Raw genomic sequence first — 23,104 nt, 5'->3', positions numbered from 1 at the left:
AGTGAAAAATTAAAAACTGAGTTTTAAAAAAATATAAAACGTAAAAAAATAAATATTTTATTTCGACAGTTATATTAATTCCTTTACGTTAACAGATATTATAAATTTGACAGACTCATTTTTCAAGTAAATTCCAGAAGTAGAATAAAAGTAACGTCCGGGTTTTTGCCCCATTAAAAGTATGAACTGATTTATATGTATATACTATGCCATTCAATCTGTTTATTATTATTAAAAAAAGTTTGTAAGTAAACAATTTTGAGTAGAGTTCGTCTACCTAGACTCCCTAAGGTGGAACCCCTGAGGTAATCGATTACAGTCGTTTTAATTCTTGTTTTATTCAGTCTTGTCAACCGATCGGTTTGATTCTATTCTCCTCCATTCTCTTCAGTTCAGTGTTAAACTTTTAACCTCAAGATAATTATTAAAGGACGCATTTGTATCCTTGCTTATCTGTTTTATACTTTAAGTCTTTGTCTTTACCTACAGTTTTAACTCCGCCTCTCTCTCTCTCTACAAAAATATTTATTAAAGTTGAATGCTTTTAAAACTCGTCCCAACGTCTACTGACGAGATTCTGTCACAAAATTTTCTCTGTTCCTATTAGTTTTAATATTTATTAATTTCGTATTTTATAATGTAATTTTCAACATCCTTGTGAAAACATCACATTTCAAAGACCCGTATAATCTTTTCTTTCTGTTTTTCCTACGACCATATAAAAAAAGAGTTAAAAATATTTTTATGAATACATTTCTAATTTTTTTTTTAAGTATCTTCTTAATTTTCCTGTCTCCTTTTGATTTCTACCTTACTTTCATTATCCTTTCTAACTGTACGACCTAAACGGCCACATTCGCAAACTTATTTATGTATCCCTTCCTTAAATAATTATATTTATTCACAAGTAGTTTTCCTTAAAGCATCTAAACACGTACGCGATAGCGTTGGATATTATTTTACTTGGTGGTACTAATCGTTATGTCATTATATTGATGCCTGAATGACTCATCTAAATTCAGATTTTAACCGTAATCCATCTAATAAATAAAAGAAAATTTGATTTCTAACACATTTTCCTATTTTATATTTGTTGGAAAGATAATCATTGAAATTAAAATATGTCAAACAAAATGTAAAAAACACGTAAGGCGAAATCTTAGAAAAATAAAAATTAAGTTATTTTTAGTGACCTGTAAATATATACGGAGTTAGTTAATATAGTAATATAAGGAAATTTATAATGTAAAAATACCTGGTCGGAAGAAAGAATAATGATTTATAAAGCAGATAACGAAAGACATAAGTCTAAGAGAATTATTTTAAGACCAGTATAAACAGAGAGGAATGTATAAGTGTGCCAAAACCTGTAAAATGACTGATAATAAAAGAAAAAAACACTTTTTGTAAAAAAAATGTGACGTGGACACCATGTGACTTCCTTATACGCCTATTAAATTACATATACACATTTTTTTAAAATGAAAAGTACTACGTAAAATTTTATTTCATTAATAACTTATGATATTTTTTCACATTTTTTTAATTGTTATTATTGAATTATTATTTATCTTAACTTTTTTTACAATCAGAGGTTAATAATTATTAATAATCAATATATTTAAATAAAAATAAAAAAATTAAAAAAAGGAGATGAAGTCGAATTCGAATCGACGTACCATCCCACTTGTAAGATCCAAATATTTCATTAATTAAAATTTTATTTGGCTATAACTCGGGAACCGAAATTATGCGAAAGCCATAACTTAAAATTAAAAATTTGTTGTTTTTGCCAATTTTTTCATATGCGTGATGAATGACCGTAATAACAAAACAATAAAAACGTATGATGTGGACACCACATGACTTCCTTGTACGCCTTTCTTTTTCCTGTTTAGCCTCCGGAAGTTACCGTTCAGGTGTTACTTCAGAGGATGAATGAGGATGACATGTATGAGTGTAAATGAAGTGTAGCCTTGTACAGTCTCAGTTCGACCATTCCTGAGATGTGTGGTTAATTGAAACCCAACCACCGAAGAACACCGGTATCCACAGTCTAGTATTCAAATCCGTATAAAAGTAACTGACTTTAATAGAACTTGAATGCTGGAACTCTCAACTTCCAAAACAGCTGATCTGGGAAGACGCGTTCACCACTACTCTTACCCGGTGGGTTTTCCTATTATGCCTATCAAAATACATACACACAATTTTTAAAATGAAAATACATAAAATAATAACATCTAATATTAATAATTATAGTAATAACTTCTTACATTTTTTTTTTATTGTGATTATTGTATTATTATTTATCATAAAAATCTTTTTGCAATCACAAGTAAAAATGAAATTAATAAATCGTTATATTTAAACTAAAAAAAGTTAAAAAAAAAAAGGAGATGAAGTTGGATTGAACCGATGTGCCTTCCCTTGTAAGATCCAGACACTTCATTAATTAAAATTTTATTTGGCTATAACTCTGGAACCAATGAAAATAAGTACCACTTATGATATATTGTTGAAAAGCTGTCAATGAAGACTTATACTGTAGTAAACAAAAAGTTCAAAATCCAAATTGTTTTGGATTTCGGGCTTTTTTGGACACTTTCAATCCAGTCGATTGCTATCAAAAAGGGAGGTGCACAACTAGATGTTACAACAATCCTAAATCCAAAATTTCAACATCCTGCGGCTAATCATTTTTGAGTCACGCGAGATATATACGTACATACATCACGCAGAACTAGTCAGGAATTGTCAAAATGGATACTTCCATTGAAATCTGAAAACCGAAATTGTTCACGATCACAATACTTCCTTTACTTCGTAGAAGGAAGTAAAAACCTAACTGAGATATTTTCGTAGTAAAATTAAATGGATACATTTTCTGCAACCAGTTACACTACGCTAAGTACTTACTCAAAATTAGAAATTTTAATTTTCTAGCTTGTTAATTTAATTGTTATATATGTTTCAAACTTTGGACTTAACACCGTTTTTTTTTTCTAATACGCCAGAAATTTTTTTAATTAGATTTTGCCGAAAAATTAAATGGTCGTTACGTTTACAGTAACTATTAGAAACTTTTAATTGTACATAATAGAGATTCATTTTCCATAAAAGAAAATACTAAAATGATCAACGGTTAAATGGCTCAGATAATCCAAGTCGATGGAATTTTCAGTTAATTCAACTTTGATTTGTTTCTTAAGTATAAAGGAAGTACTGGAATCGTGAAAAATTTCGGTTTTCAAATTTCAACGGAAATATCCATTTTGACCATTCCTGAAATTATTTTGACTAGTTTCGACGTGACGTCTGTATGTACGTATGTATCTCGCATAACTCAAAAACGATTAGCCGTAGAATGTTGAAATTTTGGATGTAGGACTTTTGTAACATCCAGTTGTACACTTCCCCTTTTCATTGCAATTGACTGGACCAAAAGTGTTTAAAAAAGCCCGCAATTAAAACAATTTGGATTTTCGACTTAACTACAGTATAAGTCTTCATTGAGAGCTTTTCAACGATATAATATCATAAATGGTACTTATTTTCATTGGTTCCAAAATTATTGCTAAATACAATTTTAATTAATGTTATATTTGGATCTTACAAGGGGAAGGCACATCGGTTCGAATCAGACTTCATCTACTTTTTTTAACTTTTTTCTTTAATTTTAATATATTGATTTATTAATAATTATTAACTTTTAATTGTAAAAAAAGTTTACAATAAATAAGAATAAAAAAATATATATTAGAATCAATAAAATAAAATTTTATGTACTTTTCATTTAAAAAAAAAAAGTGTATATGTAACTTAATAGGCGTACAAGGAAGTAATTTGGTGTCCATATCAGATTTTAAAAAAAAACTCAAAATTAGAACATTCATTAATGTTAATTTAATGTCTTTTTCAGATTTACGTAATCTATTGTTACAATAGTTGTATAACAGTAAAAGTATTTCGTTAACAAGATTTCACAACAATTTTATTATTTGATTATAGCACTGATTGTGCTCATATCTAAAATATAGGTTTTGAGATATAACATATATAAACGTAACTTTTATTTTATAAATTCCAATTAAATTATTATTTTTTTTATTCATAAATAATTATAAATATTTGTAACGATAATAAAAGTATTAATTTGTAAGAAATCCTTCTTTCGTTTCATTTATAAAGTAATATTTATTTTCTTTAGTGATATTGGGATAGGATTAATATGGCTTCGTCGGTTGGTAAAGGGCCAGGGTAGTTACAAGGTTTTGATCACGTAGCTATAACCGGAAGTTTGTATCGAACGGTCTTAACTTGTTGATACTTAGTTTACCCTCCTCCACAACCTGACAGGTTCTCAAATCGTACGTGTAATAAAAATAAAGAAAAAACAATAATAATAATAATAATACCTTTGTATGAAAATGACGGTGACGAAAATCTATTCCTTTCGAATAACATATAAATTTATTTAATTCAATCTTAATAATTTAATTCATATTTGGTTATTTTTCGAGCAAAACGTGTCCGAAAATTAACATTTTTTTATATATTTATATTAATATGTTTTCTTAATATATAACCTGATGTAAAAAGATTATAAAACTCATTTTAAAATAAATTTATAAATATTCCCATCGTATGTTAAATTTATTGTTACGTACACCAAAGCACTCCTTTGAAATACAGTAAATATTTTTATGAATGCGTTAAAAATCTAATTAGGATATTTCGCACAGAAATTTATCCTGTAAAATAAATCTAATTGTATCATACTTACATAAGTACTTAAGTCATGATTTATTCGTCTAAATGCAGGAAAACAGAAAAGGTCATTAAAAAATTATACCGTGAGGGACGGTGCTAAAGGTCAGTTTTCCAACTTCTTATAAGAAAATAAGAGTTAGAAAAAAATCTTAATAAAAAAGAGTAAAGAAAAATCTTTTAATTCTAATCATAGAAAGTTTCTTATTGTTGTCTTTCTGTTCTTATACATTCGTGATAGTTGAGTTTTTTTTTCTTCTGAATTATAAAATCAACTTTATTTTCAATCGTCAGCTTGAGGCGGTTCAGGTCATTTGAGCTCAACCCACCGGGTTGGTCTAGTGGTGAGCGCGTCTTCGCAAATCAGCTGATTTGGAAGTCAAGAGTTCCAGCGTTCAAGTCCTAATAAAGGCAGTTACTTTTATACGGTTTTGAATACTAGATCGTAGATACCGGTGTTCTTTGGTGGATGGATTTCAATTAACCACACATCCCAGGAGTGGTCGAACTGAGACTGTACAAGACACTCATACACAAGACTTCATTTACACTCGTACATTTCATCCTCAGAAGTAATACCTGAACGGTAATTCCCGGAGGCTAAACAGGAAAAAGAAAAGAAAAAAGGTAATTTGGGCTTGAGGAAAATATATGTTTACGTTTTCCCACAATGAAAAATCGAAAGGCGTCAAATATACTTAGAAGCCATCATTTGTTCTTTGGCGTCGTATTCAATCAGGAAAAGTAGGATCAAGATAGTTTCCGACTTGAAGAGCCTATTAAGATGTTTCATCTTGCTTCTAAGCGTACCGCTGGCTAATGTCAATTACAGAGATGTTTAATCGTTCAGAAACAACAAATCTCCTAACATCTTAAAATATGAATTGCCTTTACACACTTCCGTCGAAGAAAATAAAGTTCCAACACTCTATTTTTATTATCCCACATTAAACAAGAACTTCCAAAACATTATTTTCCTTATCCGTGATTACGCGAGAATTTTCAAGCCAATAAACTATGTTTAAAAGACAGATTAAAAATGTGCTTCACCAAACCGTACTATTTAGCTAGAGAAATAAGGATCTGCTTTACAACGAATAAGAATTCCTTCCTTCTGTCAAAGTTAACTTCACCAAGCGCATCGCTTGGTTCGACGGCCATGTGAAAATTGCGACGAGGCAGGGAGGCCGAGATATTTTCGAGCCGGGCCTATACCGAAGCGGAACCGTGATCTCAATGCACCGATTCTAAATTTCGAACAGTTCCCCATCTCCCGCCTGCGGAGGAGGCTTTACAGGCTATTGATGGAAGCATGGCAGCAAGAATGGCACACCAAGACTAAGGGAAGGTCCTTGTATAGATTTATACAAGATCTGGGGGGATTTTATGCCTCTCCTTTGTTTTTAAAGATTACACGTTTACCTTTGTTTAAAGAAGCCCGAGTGCTCTCCAACCATGCAAATTTAAACCAATATTTGTTTCGGTTCCGACTAGCAGCTGATAAGCTGTTCGTCTGCGAGGAGGTCCAGTCGAACGAACACATGATATTCGACTGGCCACCCCAGCTCTTAGGGGTCCAGAACTAAGGCCACCTGGAACTTAGAGGTCATGGGGAAAATTGTCCACTCACAAGCGGCGAGAGCCGCATTATCGGACCGTGTGGGAGTTCCTTAATGCGGTTGCTTCGTTCAACCGACATCAGTAGTTTACCTAAAAGAAAATACTCCTTCTGCGCTGCTGTAGGAAGCTAACCAAGAGATATAGCTGGCTACCAGCCAGATTAAGGCTCCAAGCGCTTTAATGGTGGATAGGTATTCAGCGGCGTAGGTGGCCTAGGCGGCCTGGTGGTATCTGGCATTCAGCGGCCTAGGCGTGAAAACAAATTGCTGTCTTTGAAGAGATAAGTTTAATTATTGATAATCATATATATTTTAGTAGTTGACAGGGTGCGCCTACCCATTTTAGGGATATATGACAAGTGGGCGGTGGGACACGCAAGCGAGTGGTGTATGGTACCACGCTTTTAGGTAAGCTCTAGGAGCTAGTTAGGACACTGGTCGCTAAACTGTTTTGAGGCTCAGTACCCGTTTGTAGCACAGACAGACAGTCTTATGCTTTAGGGCTACCGAATGGGGTGGTGGCGGGAGAAATTCCAAGCAAACCAAACCAATCACCAAGCGCATCAAAAGGTCGTAGCACTACACTTAAAACTTCAACTTCAGTTCCTTTAGAACGTTTCGTAAGCTTTGTTTTACGAAATCTATCCGAAGTCTTTCTGATTGACGATTGAGGTTTCTTTACTGATGTCTCAGTAACAAGGTGTTGTTTTCTAATCTTCGATCAGTTCTTGGCTTACCTAATCGTGAAATATTAATGCTTCTAGTATTTTCAAATGATATGTTTAGCTTACTCAAGTTTTGATAGGCGGTAGTAGATAATTAAACGATCTTGCGTGGAATTTTTCATGAAGCAAAATTATCATTATTTTTTGTTTAACATAAAAATTTGTTTTTGTTTTCTGTACTTAAACGCGATTATTTTCAATACAAATACAAAATTTGATTTCAATAATAATTTTAGTAATTATATCAGCTGATTATTACTGTTACCGACTAAAAAACCAAAATTTCTCACCTGTTACAGAATTTTAATCTGCACGTTAGGGAAATTAATTTTTACTTGGATTTTGAAGTTCCTCCCAACTACAGACAGACTAACTTATCTGTAGAGTTAAAGGAGAGAGCCACCATCGTATTTTTTAAATAAAACTGAAAGTCTCTCCGATGGAAAATTTTAGTTTCTTCATTTGGCCAACTCTACAGATAAAATGGTCGGTCTGTATATCAGCGAGTCACTGTTAGTGTATTGAAATAAAAATGAGACGTTGACTGCGTACTAAATTTAATTTTAACATAAAACGGAAAAGATATTTATTTCGGCTAATATTCGATGACAATGTTTTCGACATAAGGAATAATAAACAGCTGCAGAGGTGCTCGCGCCGTCGGGATCGTTCACTGAGTGCGCCGTGCCCAGCTTTGCGACACTCCCAAAACAGTCTCCCTCGCTCGGCACCAAACATTGGGGTACCTGTGCGTGGCCCATAACCTCCCCTTTCCAACGGTATACGTAATTTATATTTTCGGCTGGCTTTTGCGCGGGCTGAGGCTGATATATTGAATTTTTATACGTTTACTTTAATCTTTTACACATAAATATTCTCCAAAAAACATTTAATATTACTTAAATCGATCTATCTCGACAAAATCTAAACACAAACACTCGAATCAACGCGCTATCACGTCTAAGGCGTGAGCTACACTGAATGGAAATGAGCGAGAACGCCAGTTTTGGCCGATCTACGCTGTTCCCCCTCCGCGCCAATACGCTCACCAATGAGACAAACTCAAAGTCGTATCGACGAGCTGATCATGTAAGTTATAAAATGACACCGGATTTACGTCTCTGAGACTAATAATTAGGATGTTGCTAAGGCAGGACGATATAGACCTTTTCGTTACGCTACGAATTTCTGTGTCGGTGTGATTTTAAAGACGTTTCATTTCAAAACATCCATTTTTTAGGGAGTCTCGTTCACATTGCAATATTTCGTTAGGATTTTCTGATCCCCCGATACGCACATTATGAATGCTTATTTTTTCATTAACATGTTGATTCATCACTGAATAAGACACGATAAAGAAAATCTTCATCGTCACGGTGTATCGTTTCATTTGCGATGCTAGCACGCATACCAAAATCTGTATGCTGTTGGTAAAGGGACAGTTTATAAGCTTGGACATACCTAAAACTATTCAAGTTGCTCTTTCATTTCGTGTATAATTAATTAGTATACGTAAAATTTGAAGTATTAATAGCTTTAAAACACAGATAATCATTTTTAAACGCATCGTATTATTTTTTAATTTTAACTGCAATTTTAATTCATTTCTTCAAAAAAAGCTCATTTTATTTTAATAGTTTTTGGTTTTTTTTTACCAATAGAACGTGGGGTAAACCTACAAAAAATTCTACTCTTGGACTTTCATAAGAAACGCAAAAGAGGAAGTTCTACGTTTTTATAAAAGTAAGAAATGTAATGCAGAGAAAAATAGTTGCAGAAACTGCTAACGTGCATACGTTTTTCCCGAGTGAAATCCGGGTAAATTAATTGTTTACCAATAATATTTCCTCAAGAAAAAATGTACTACTAATTAATTTTCTTGACTTTTTGCGAGAAAATATTTTGGATATCTTAATGACATAATGCTATTTATTACACTGAACATCCAAAAATCATGGCAACAACAAAAATATGTATTCTAATACGTTATATAGGCAATACATTTTTTTATTTAATAAATATTGAACTTAATATTATCTGTAAAAACCTTAAAGCAATACCACCTCAGGAATGATCTGTACAAATTAAAAAAAAAGTGATTAAAATCAATCAGTTCGAAGAAGATTGAGGCTTGAAAAATAAAAATAAAACTATTTGGGTCGAACTGAGTTACTTATATTTTTCTTTAGTCAATTAAAAGTCAGTACTGAAGGTAGCAGTTGAAATTTTAAAAGTATTGACTAAATAAATAATCATGCTGCACGTATTGAAAAAATAACGATACGTTGAATTTTCTTTTTAAAGTTCTGTGGAAAATTTTTACAGTCTAGTTTACAGCAACCGCTACTTTTTTTTTTTTAGGCAACATATAACTTGATCGAGATGTCACTCTTGATCAAGTTGAATCGCTTGACAGATGGCTCATTAAAATCAATTCTGCCGTTCTTTTAACAACAGGGACGCAAAAAAATATCATTCTTTATAAAAGATATCTAATACATTATCCTTATCCTGGTGGATACTGAATTAAAAATTATATCTGTATAAATTATCATTAGCTATCTGACTGATATAGACACTACATGACTTCCTTGTACGCCTATTAAATTACATATACACATTATTAAAAGTGCATAAAATTTTATTTCACTAATAACTTCTGACGTTCTTTACATTTTTTTTTTTTTTTGTTATAGAGTTATTATTTATTGTAAAAATGTTTGCAATCAGAGTTTAATAATTATTAATAATCAATATATTTAAATTAAAAAAAAGGAAATGTCGAACGAATGTGCTTTTTCTTATAAGATGCAAATATTTCATTAATTAAAATTTTATTTGGTTATAACTCTGGAATCAATGAAAATAAGTACCACTTATGATATATCGCTGAAAATCTCTTAATGAGGGCTTATTACTGCAGTTCAGAATAAGTCAAAATTCCAATTTTGTTTTTTAATATTGGGCTTTTTTGGACACTTTTGGTACAGTTCGATTGCGATCAAAAGGGGAGGTGCTCAACTAGATGTTACAACAGTCCTAAATCCAAAATTTCAACATCCTACAGGTAATCGTTTTTGAGTTACGCGAGACACATGCGTCACGCCGAAACTAGTCAAAATGGAAAACATAAATAATACATTTATGTTGTTGTTTATTCAATGCTTTCCACTTTTATTCAATAATTTCCACTCAAGTGGAAATTAATTAAGCATTTTGATACATGTATAAAAATGCTTAATGACCCAGTCTTGTAAACAATAGCAATTTCTTAACCAGTGACTAATGTTCTGATTTGTATGTACATTGATAATATATATTCAGGCTTATAAAAATTTATGCATGCAGTTAGAAATGATTTCTTTCGTCACAATTATATTTAGATCCGTCATTCGTAGAACACAATGTGTGCATAAAGAAATAAATTTTAGTCCAGTTTATCGTGTTCAGTGAAAGTATTCGGATAGCGTTTTTGTGCGGTCATATTATTTTATAATTACTCAATGTTTTTCGCAAATTTTTAGTAATATATTATTTTTTGTTTTATTTTTGTTCGTGTGTTATTAGTGCGGTTTATTATGACAGAATTTAAATACATAGTTAAGAAAAACAAACTTAGGAGTCAAGCACGTGAAATTATGTATGATGTTTATGATTTTATGAAAAAAGAAGCTCTAAAAGTAGGTAAATTAACTGACGACAAACATATAATTGGCATTAAAAAATGCGAAGAAAGAACTGCTGCTACTTGTGGGATATCAAGAATAAAGGTTCAAAAACTCGGAGAATAAAGACATGATTCTTCAATCAACATCCCAATCGTGTTCTTTCAGCACGCCGATAAAGTATAAACGACGTTCGAAACCTGTCAGTGGACTGGACAGTTTGATTTAGGTATAGTTAAAAGAACAGTTAATGAATTTCATTCAAAGAAGAATGAATTACCTACTTTTAAAAAAATAAGGCAAGAACTGAAGTTCTTGCCTAATTTTTTTTATTGATTTTAAAGGCAGTGAATCAACTTTAGCTGTTATTTTGAAAGAGTTAGGTTTCAAATGGTGTAAAACTGAAAATAATAAAAAACTTTTAATTGAAAAATCCGATATCAGGTGAAAAATAATTGAATATTTGCAGGCAATGGCTAAGTACAGACAAAGGAATGCTACAATCGTTTATTTGGATAAGGTCGCATTGTTCGACAAAGTCGTAGTTTGATGGTATTGTTGAGGGACTTCATGTGCCGATTAATAATGGTGCCGTTTACTAGTAATTCATGCTGGAGGAGAAATCGGTTTTATTCCGAACGCATTACTAACTTGGAAAGCCGGTTCGAAAAGTGGCGATTACCACGACAGCATAAATACAGACAATTTCATGAAATGGGCGCGTGAAAAATTTATTCCAAATCTTCCACCAATGTCAGTAATACTTGTTGATAACGCTCCTTATCACAATATAGATATTGATAAAGCGCCAAATTCTAACTCCAGAAGAAAAGATATGACTGATTTACTGGAAAAACCCCATATTCCGTATAATTAAAAAATGCTGAAACCACAGTTATATGAATTAGTAAAGTTACATAAAATTAAAGTATAAAAATATCTCTTGAATGAATTTTTGAAAAAAATATGGGCATCGTGTTCTTAGACTCCCACCGTACCATCCTGATTTGAATCCGATCGAGATGGTGTGGTCAGCTGTAAAAAGACATGTGGTGATTCATAACACAACATTTTCTTTCACAAATGTTGAAAAATTAACTACGGAGAAAATTAATTCCATGAATGAAGATGACTGGAAACGCTATTGTGAAAAATTAAAAAATATTTAAAAAGAGTTTCAAAAACTGGAACTGATAGGTGAAGTGACAGAACGTTTTATTATACGTGTAGACTCTGACAATGACAAAAGTAAAACTGACAATGATTGTGATTCATTTAGCGGTGTTGGTGAACTTGCTAGAAGTTTGAATTAGATGCATCAAGAAAATTCAAGCAAGCTTTATTTTTATTATTAAAAATTTAGTAAAAATAAAGGTTATAAAAGAATTAATTACGTATTTTTTTGTAATTAGTAAATGTAAATATGATATTTATTACCGCAAACGATTTAAGTAATACTTCGATTTGATACACAGTGTTGATGTTTTGAGGCGGAGTAGTAATACGCAGTATGCTCGCGATGTCGCAAGCTCTTACACTGGCTGAGCCAATTATAATTAGCTAATTATAATACGTGTAAAAACAATGAAACAAACACTCACCCTCTTTCATTAAACTTTTGCTTGTAAGAATAATAATGATAAATAAAAATTAAAGCCTGTTCAATTCATAAAAACTATTAGAGTATTGTAATTTCTTCAGAGTAACAGTTTGGTCAGTACAGGCACGAAACCTTGATTGATCTAAGGATGTTAGTTTCAAAACAGTCGGCATCCATCTTAAAAATATTAATTATAACTGGTTATCGTACTTCGAACGGATAAAAATGTATTTTGATCGGTTCGTAGCGTTATCCGACAAACACCACTAGCAGGTGATCGTACTTCGTTTCTCATCTTTTTTAAAAAATTTTATAATTATTTTGATTTTATATTTTTTGATGAAATAACCGGAGGTAGGTGCACCCAGTCGCGACGCACATACAGGTAACAGTGATTGTGTTGGTCGAGCCGTCACGCCGTACATGTTGCATCCCTTCAAATACCGAAATTAAAAAAAAACAAGCCGAAAATGGTTTTTAGGTATTTATCTGAATAGTACTTACAAGCCCCAATCTAGTGAATATCTTGTTTAGTAATCGAAAATGGGGAAAACCTGCAACATTGTTCAAATTTTTTTTAACTTTTCTTCACCCCTTTCAAGGTCGAATTTCGAAAAATTTAGAAATCGGTTTTAGATATTTACATGAAAATTACTGACACTAATATCAAATTAATACCTACATTTTTTATTGAGAAATAAAAAAAAGGAAAGTTCATTGTTCTACATTTTAAACTTTTAAATCGGAATATCAAAAAATCCTTTCTTAGGGTGCACTTACACCGTAAAAACTGTATATAGATTTTCATCAATTTTTCTTCAGTAGTTTTTGCTGGGAGTTGACAAACAGTCAGTCAGAACATGTTCTTTTATTTTCACAGATATACGAGGTGTGTTCAAAAAATAACGAGAATTTTTGTTTTTATGGAAAGAATTTTATTTATTTTTCTACATTAATGTAAACCCTTCGAAATAGCCCCAATTTATTATTATATACTTATGCCAGCGCTTTTACCAATACCCGAAACACTTTTGGAACTCGATCTTTGGAATAGTATTTTGCTCTTTCAGGTATTCGCTTTTTAATTTTTTTTTTTTTTTTTAAATAAGTGGGAAATCCCAATTTACGGACGCCTAAGCAGTGTCGGGCTCGCTAACAGGTGCAGCAAGGTGTTATTAATATGCATATGTAAATATGCGCACTACCGACTAAACAGCCACCCCTGGCTACCACCCTTCCTGAAACCGCCAACGAAGCATTCCTTCTGGAAGGGTGGTTACACGCCGCCCACTCACACATTCATACGTCAAAGTGCAATCGCATCATAATAGGAATATCAACAGAAACACATCAGTTACAGCAAACAAGTTACATCACCGTACATCAAGACACAGAAAACAGATTATGAAACTACATATTACAAACTACATACAAATACAAGAGAAGAAAAACTCAAGAAAAGAAGTCTCACAACAATATAAACATAAAAAATCATCAAAAAACGGCAAGAACTTAAAAAAAAGAAACGCCTGAAAAGAGATATTCATTAATAACACGATCAGTGCAACACACAACACTAAAAATGCGTAAATCGGACAGCAGAAAAAGAAAAAAAAATCTGTAGCTAGACAGCAAAACCTCACAGAATGCAGAAGATACAAAATACTACATACTACAATCAGGTCCCAAGAAAAAGGGAATTAGCCCAAGATCAGAAAGACATAATATACATCAAAAGCAAAATACTCAAATCTCAAATATATACGTAAAAAAAAAATTACGTCATATAAGTACAGAAAACTTTCATCGTAAACTAACCAGGGACATATACATACACCTTATACTTACTACCTGCGGAAGCCATCAGATACGGGAGCGGAGTGTCCTCGGCCTCTTCACGTCAAGGCGACCCCCACATGTACGGGGGACCCCCTAGTCGCTCACTCGCGAATCTGTCCGCCCCCGTACCCTCCGACGCCGCCTATTGTTTCGTGACTCCTCCCATGCTTGGAGGTTTCTCATCATGATTTTCACATACGTAGTGATCGCCTTCCAGTTTTCTTTCTTTTCTATTACTATGTCCATCAGCTCCTCAGGCTGGAACATCACTTCCCTGCTTAGTATGTCAAGTAGCTCTGTCCTAGGTCCTTCGTATCTCGGACAGGGGAAGAACACGTGGTATGGCGTTTCCTCCTCCTCGCATACCGGGCAGTACTGTTCATCGTCGAGGCCGTACTTATGCTCTGTATCCCCCATGGCCCGCCATAATCTGGGTAAGACAGTAATCCAGCGAGTCATGAGCTCTCCCTTGCCAGCGCCTTACATCTCTCACCAGGTGGTGGGTCCATCTGCCTTTTGTGCTGCTGTCCCACCGTTCTTGCACTTGTTTCCATCTCCTCCGTCAGTGTGCGTGTCCATCTTCTTCTATCTGTAGGAGAGAGGGGCCCCAAGCTCACGTAATCTTATCCGTATTTCGATTATCAGATCTATCGGAAGGATTCCCGCAAGTACTTCTATCGCATCCTTCGACACAGTCCTGTATGCTGCCGTGATTCTTAGGTAGCACCTCCTGTGTAAGGACTCCATGATGCCTTTGTACCTTTGGTACTTCGTTACTCTCCCCCATACCTCTGCTCCGTAGAATATCGTTGAATAAACTACACTTACAAGTAGTTTCCTCCTTTGCTGACTCGGGCCGTGACAGTTCGGGAGAAGGGCAGCAACTAACTTCCTTGTCCTTTCGCTTTAAATCTTTCTATGCTCGTAAAACGATGGCCCTTTAAGGTTCTCTTTATTTTTGGGAATAGAAAAAAGACACACGGGGCCATATCTGGCGAATATGGCGCCTGGGGTATCATTACAGTGTTGTTTTTGGCTAAAAATTGACAAGCAATGAAGTGTGAGCAGACGCATTATCGCGGTGCAAAAGCCATGAATTGTTTCACCACAAATCCGGGCGTTTTTTCGGATTGTTTCATATAAACGTCGTTGAACTTTTAGGTAATACTCCTTATTGATCGTCTGACCTTGTGACAAGAACTCATGATGCACTACACTGTTAAAATCGAAGAATACGGCGAGCATGGCCTTCACATTCGACCGTACTAGTCGAGCTTTTTTCGGTCTTGGTGATCCAGAATGCCTCTGCTGAAACGATTGAGCCTTAGTTTCGACATTATATTCGTAAACCCATGTTTCATCACCTGTTATGACACGTTTCAGTAGTTCTGCATCGTTGTTGACTTCATTTAGCGACTCCTGAGCAACTTCCATTCGTCGCTGTTATTGTTCGATTCAACAGTTTGGATCAAATTTTGCTGTCACACGTTTCATACCAAAACCATCCAAAAAAATTTCATGGCATGAGCCAATTGATATCCCACATCATCAGCGACTTCTCTGATTGTAATTCGGCGATCATTCATAATCATTTCCTTCATTTTTTCCACGTTTTCATCGGTTGTTGGTGTGCTGGGGCGTCCGGGGCGCTCTTCATCTTCAATGCCTTCATGACCTTCTTGGAAATGCTTATACCACTCGTAAACCCATGCTTTACTCATAGCAGACTCACCAAAAGCAATATTTAACAATTTTAAAACATTGCTTCACTTTATTCCATTCTTATAGTAAAATTCAATACAAATTCTCTGATCCATTATTTATATAAATAAAAAATCGCCGATCTTACCAAAACACGTGTTATCCTTTTGACAGCTGACAACAGACTAAACATGGCTAAAAATGTACAGATACTTTTCAGACATGTTTACCAATACAACAACGAAAAAATCCCGAGAATCGGACTAATAATACGACCCGCGAAATTTCAAAATTCTCGTTACTTTTTGAACACACTTCGTATATCTAATAGAGAAATGCGAGTTTGTGGCGGGTTCTGTTTGTGTTTGTAACAGCGTTACACGAGAACTTTCAAATTTTCAGGATACACTCGTGTTTTACCAAGAAAGGTTTTAAGCCATAGATCGAAGCTCTAGCCCCCTTAGGGATGAATTTGTGAATTTTTCCTCGTCGAAAGTCTATGTACTTTAGCTGATACTATTCTGTCTTTTGTTATTTAGTTTAATTTCTTTGACAGATAATTTTAAAGAGATATTTTCAGGCTTTAATTGTTATTTATCAGTATTATTCGCCCAATCATGAGGATAATGAACACAGCAGGAATCCAGGGACTGAGACCCCTGGCTAGACGGGATGGACGAGAGAAGTGAGCCCTGACCGGTTATCATAAAAGAATGGTGCGGTTTTGAACATGGTTTAAATTAAAACACAGAATTACTTACAGTTTATGTTTTTTATTTTTCAAATTTGTCGTCTCAAACATTTTTTTACATAATTAATAAATTTCAATATGTGCGCCCTTAGTCGCTCGACAAATGTCCAAACGATACTCAACTTCTCTCCAAACATTGGTTAACATTCCTTCGTCAATGGTTGTCATTGATTCATTAATCCGGTTTAGGTCGCGAATTTTTTGTGTATAAACAACGCTTTTGATGTACCCCCACAAGAAAAAGTCGCAAGGCGTCAGGTCTGGACTCCTTGGAGGCGAAAGTATGGGTCCTTGCCGGCCTATCCATCGATCTCCAAATTTTTCGTTCAAAGCGTCCGTGACCAATGCATTGAAGTGCGGGGGAGCACCATCTTGTTGGAAATGAAGTCGATGAATGTTTTCGAGTTCATCCAGCTGAGGAAAACAATAATCGGTTAACATTTCAAGATACACAACTCCATTAATTGTTTTTTTCAGCAAAGAAGAAAGGCCCTATTACACGATTTTTCATCACACCACACCAAACATTAATTTTAGGCGAATCGCGTTGTTTCTCAATAATTGCGTGTGGGTTTTCAGAGCCCCATATTCGTGAATTGTGTCTGTTAACACATCCATTCACATGGAATGTAGCTTCGTCTGTAAAAATTATATCATCCAAAAATAATTCGTTTTCACTTATTCTGTCCAACATTTCAACAGCGAAATTGTAACGTTTTACACCATCATCGGGTTTCAATTTCTGCAGTATCTGGATTTTATAAGCGTGTAATTTCAGTTTTTTATGTAAAACTTTGTGAACTGTTGATTTTGGAATACCTAATTCGACGCTTCGACGGGAGATGGACTTCCCAGGACTTCTAATTGCCGATTTTCTAATTAGTTCAATCGTTTCGTCTGGCACACTTGGTCTGCCGGTTGATTTCGGTTTCTTAACTGATCCAGTTTCTTCGAATTGTTTGAACCAACGTATTATGTTATTTTTGTGTGGTGGATCTCTTCCGAATTCACGTCGAAACGCACGTTGAACTAAAATTACGGATTTTAATTGAGGTATCAACAAAACACACTTTGCTTTGTCTTTATCCGAGAACATAGTAACTCACTAAACTCACCGCAACAACAATACAAGAACTGACGTGGTTACAACTGCTGATAAACAAACTTTTGGGTTGGAGGCTTTCAGGGATACCAATAAAACACCTAGAAATTTCCGTACAATCTCCCTATGAATTACTGAAACTGCACCATTCTTTTATGATAACTCTGTATATAGTACTGATTATATTAAAGTTTGGAGTTAGGGATCTCAAAAGGGTTAGGCGGTAGAAGGGAGGATTAAGGTACATATCTTCTCAAGTCATTAGTTGGGAACGTTTAGCAATGCTGGGCGATCTTATTGATGTATTTTACATAACTGATAAATATCAGAACCATTGTTGAGTTTTTTAAATCAATTTTTACCCATGCAATCTGTTTACTGTGTTAGTTGAAAATTCTTTCTGTAATTTTCCTCTTGAAGAATTGTAATTTTATTAAGGTCTGATAAATTTTATATAAAACGATGTTTTTTAATACCTCGTTATGAAGGAATCATAGGTGACGGGAATTTTGAAACGTTAGAATTGGAGGATATTTTAAATTATTTTCCTGTCTGGAGATCTATATTTTAATGCTAGGTAAATAAATACAGCTTCTTAAATGTGATAGTACCTACGCTGCATTAACAGGGCGATCTTTTCGAAAATAAAGGTATTAGCATTTTCGAGTAGAGAAATACTACAATTATTTAATAGATGGAGATGACAATTTCTATTTATTGTTTAGTTTTTCAGGAAAGAAGAAAATCCCAATTACAAATTTGTCATTAATTCCCACGAAATATTTACTTTACCTATATCTTGCATCAAAGTGTCCTTACGAATTTCTAATTAATTACATCTATTCGTGAATCGTGTTTATTAATAAAGCCGTTAGTCAAAAGTAGCTTCATCTGTAAAAATGTCCTACCTCAAAAATAATTCGCTCTCACTGAAGGATACAAATTTTGATTTCTTCAAACCGGTTTAGTACTATAAGTAACTGCCTTTACTAGGATTTGAACCTTAAAACTTAATATAGTCGTCTGCTGTGTTGTGACGTCACAGATAAGCGGTAGAATTAAATAAATTAATAATATTTAATGTGTAAAAAATATTTAAAGTGACCGTTAGTACCACCATATCGCGCGAATGAAATACTGTATGCGCAAGCGCTTTAGTTTGAATCATTGAATTAAATAAACAAAAGATATTATATTTATATAAAATGATAAATATTTTAAATAGGTGTGTATATGTGTGTAAGCCATGGATCAGAAAAAAGCCGCGTGACGGGAAAGTCCTACAACTGTGTTGTCAGTTGTTTTTGCCCCAATGAACAAAATATTTTTTCGGAAATTTAAAACTTATGAAAAAATGTGTGAACGCGATTGTAAAAGAAGTTCTCCGTAAGTACTTCATTTTTCTTTAATAACTTTACAAATTATCTAATTAAGTTATCAGTAAATCGTATATGTTGTTTTTTTTTTTTAATTAAAAATGCCGGGACATTTAAATATCCTTTTTTCTGTAAGCATTATTGAATACCCATTTTGAAATTATTTAAATATATATATATATATATATATATATATATATATATATATATATATAAGAATTATATTAATCGTATATCTTTAAAATTATAAAATTGTTTTTATATCAGACAGAATAATCAATTATTTTTTTCCGGTTTTTCTTCTTTTGCAGTTTATATCATCTTTATTTTTAGCTACATTAAATGATATAGTATTTTTTAAAAGTGTTTGTGAGAGTTGTACTGCTTTATTTCCGGACATTTCCTAGAAATTTATTGCGGCATAACAAGTCAAATACTTACCTTGCTGAATAGGGGACATTTAACAACTTTCACCTTTGTACGTTCGAAATTTAATGCTAGTCGAAATGTTTGTCTGGAATATAACCTGTATGAGTAATTGTAGGATACATTTATTCTGATGAAATTCGTTCGTTTATGACATAAAGTATTTTTATAACAACATAATTCATTTTAAGGTTGCATAAAAACAATTTAATGAAATTAAGTATTTAAATAATAATTTCTAGATATCGCTGATATATCATTCTTATGTATTTACAACAATGTAACTAATATTGTATAAAAACAAAATATTCTGATTTTAAAATCGTAATTTTTTTGGAATAGATTCTTTTTGTTAATTTTAAAAATAAATTGAATTATTATTTCATCTTAAACGAAATAAATTAATTCAGGCGCATTGAATTCAAACGCCATCATTTAATACCTGCAAGAGTAATAATTTATAGTAATAAATTACTCTACCGATTATCTGATCATGGAGGAATAGTAACGATACAGCCTTTTATACGGAAATTCTGAATTCAAATTCTGATAAGTATTAGCATTTTCCACATAGTATAAAATTTATCGATTCTCATGAGCTAATTTTTAAATTAATTACAGCTTTTTTGAATTTCTGTAGTAATAAAAAGTTTAGATAGAAAATAAATTTTATTTTCAAGAATTATTTCTCTATTCTGTTGAATTTATTACTTCGTATTAAGCCCGTGTTTGTTAAAATTTATTTAATCTATATATTTTTAACCAAAAAGATCCAAAATTGTTTAAATTATACATTTATAAGCAGTGTTACGAGACGTATTCCCCGAACTTCAGGTACTAAATTCAGGACACCAAAATGAACAAAAAAGTTGATATCGATATAACTCCTATTTTGCTTTGTTTTCCTTCTGGACGCCATTTTATGATTCTCAACAAAAAAATTATTTCTCAGGAACGGCTAACCTAGTTTAATTAAATTTGACAAATCTAAGACTATTTTATTATTCTAAAAATAAAAAATTTGAAAACGTCACCTTCAAAAATTAAAAATGGTGGTCAACTTAATATTTTATTAATCTTCAATATCATTGTAATTATTTGTTTGATCAAATTTTTATTTATAACAAAATTTATTAAGAATTTTATTTTGAAAAAAATGACACCACATTTGTATAAATTCGTTGACAAACAATCGAGTTATTGCAGATAATTAACCTGGCAGTACGCTTGCGCACCGTAATGCAAGTTGATAATTTTTTGCCTGTTTTTATTTCCTCCACTAAATGTAATAAAAATTACCAGCTTGCATTACGGTGTACAATCGTAGTGCCGGGTTAATTGTCTTTTATACGGATTTGAATACTAGATCGTAGATACCGGTGTTCTTTGGTGGTTGGGTTTCAATTAACCAAATACCTCAGGAACTGTCGACCTGAAGCTGTACAAGATTACACACTTCATTTACATTCATGCATATATCATCCTCTGAAGTAGTACCATAACTGTGGTTCCGGAGGCTCAACAGAAAAAGAAACATGGGTTAATTGTCTATTACCCATCGGTTGGTCTAGTGGTGAACTTATTTCCCAAATCAGCTGATTTGGAAGTCGAGAGTTACAGCGTTCAAGTCCTAGTAAAGACAGTTACTTTTGTACGGGTTTGAATACTAGAGCGTGGATACCAGTGTTCTTTGGTGATTGGGTTTCAATTAACCACACATCTTAGGAATGGTCGACCTAAGACTGTACAAGAATACACTTCATTTACACTCATACATATCATCCTCATTCATCCTCTGAAGTAATAGCTGAACGGTAATTCCCGGAGGCTAAACAGGAAAAAGAAAGAAAGAGTTAATTATCTGTAATAAATCGATTGTTTGTCAACGGATTTTTACAGATGAGGTGTCATTTTGTTCAAAATAAAAGTGTTAATAAATTTTTATAATTACAAAAGAACTGAAGATTAAAAAAATTAACCGCTATTTTGAAATTTGTGAAGAAGACATTTTTCAATTTTTTTTTTATTTTGTAGAATAAGACACTAGTCCTACATTTTCCAAATTTAATTAAAGAAGGTTTACCCGCTCCTGATAAATTTTTTTTGTTGAAAATCACGAAATGGCGTGCGGAAAGAAAACAAAGCAAAGTAGGACTTATGTCGATATGAACTTTTTTGTTCATTTTCTTGTCGTAAAACAGCACCTGAAGTTCGGGAAATACGTCCCGCAACGCTTCGTGCGCGCGCGCGTGTATATATATATATATATTGATTTAATTATCTTTTTTTCTTTGAGTTGATTGATCATTTATTAAAATAGTGAACAAGTAATCCGGGAAATCGGCGAAGAGAGTAAATTTAATTAAGAAAAAGATTTCTTCTAATGAACTTTATTTAATAGTTTATCTATACAAAATGTTATTTGATGCCGGATAAAGGATAAGAGAGAATATCCCCATTAAAATTATAACGGTACTACATAAATATTTAACTAGTTTTATGCGCATTACAAGGATATCTTGATTTCTCTCTCTTTCCCTCCCCCCTCACACCGTTTCGTTCTATTCTCTTGTGTATGTCTATATTCGCTCGCTTTGTGTTCTTGAAGAAGTTAAATTGATGTGATATTTTATTGGAGTTTCGCTTCTACCGTTATTATAATATTAGTTGTACGTTTTGAAGAAATCTATTTAAAAGTATTACATTTGTCGTCTTTCCGAAAATGTGCAAAATCTAAGCTATTGTAAAAGAAGTTGCTCTGCAACAAGTAGTAGGCTTATGTTGTTTCTAAAATAATTTTCCCATACCCTTACTCGATACGCAAACCTATCTCCAGTTAGACAAAGCGAAAGCTAAAACAAAAAAAAAATAAAAATAAAAACACGGTTTCTGCTACTTTCCTATTGCAACACTTACCATATGGCGACAAGGCCAACTTCTTGTTCCACTCCCAATGGACGTGCAAAGAGCTCCAATTTGACCGTTCGCTTACTTTCTTGGCCTCTTGTCATCGTGGCATACCTATGCTTACAAACCAAGCACGCGTCCTCTAGTAGCATTTTAAAACAGTTAATTCAAAACAACCGACTCGTGAATCGATTATTAATTAATTTCTTGTTGACATTTTTTTAATTGAATTAAATAAAGGTAATAAACTGTTCTGCGGTTGCATGTTTCATACGTGTAACCGCAAAACTCCTAATTCATTCCTTGCACGATCCGTTTGCTTATGCAATTAATAGTAGTTTAACCGTGTAATAACGATTCAGTAATTTATCGAAACGTACCACCAAGTTTGCCATGATAGATCTGTTATCTACTTGTTACTACTCGGTATAGGTTTATTTTTCACAAACTTTACCGACTAGGAATTAAACGATATTTATTCAAACAATATTACTTGTACGTTCAAAGATGAATCGGTATTTCCTTGCTCTTATACACAGTTATTTTTCATAATTTTCTCGCCCTACTGAAATATCTTATTCGTGTTCGTAATTACACCTTTACTTTCGGACTTATTTTTATTT

At 33.1% G+C, this 23,104-nt stretch overlaps 1 protein-coding gene across 1 annotated transcript in view; it reads left to right on the top strand.

The window, feature by feature from the left end:
* wgn (Tumor necrosis factor receptor superfamily member wengen) overlaps window positions 1–23,104 on the top strand; it is a 182,478-nt gene that overhangs the window by 41,551 nt on the left and 117,823 nt on the right. The gene's annotated exons all lie outside the window — the stretch shown is intronic.

The sequence above is a fragment of the Lycorma delicatula genome, chromosome 2, assembly GCF_047948215.1.
Source record: "Lycorma delicatula isolate Av1 chromosome 2, ASM4794821v1, whole genome shotgun sequence".
In the NCBI taxonomy this organism is placed as follows: domain Eukaryota; kingdom Metazoa; phylum Arthropoda; class Insecta; order Hemiptera; family Fulgoridae; genus Lycorma; species Lycorma delicatula.
The sequence above is the reverse complement of the archived record's forward strand: the minus strand, read 5'-3'. Positions and strand labels throughout refer to the sequence as shown.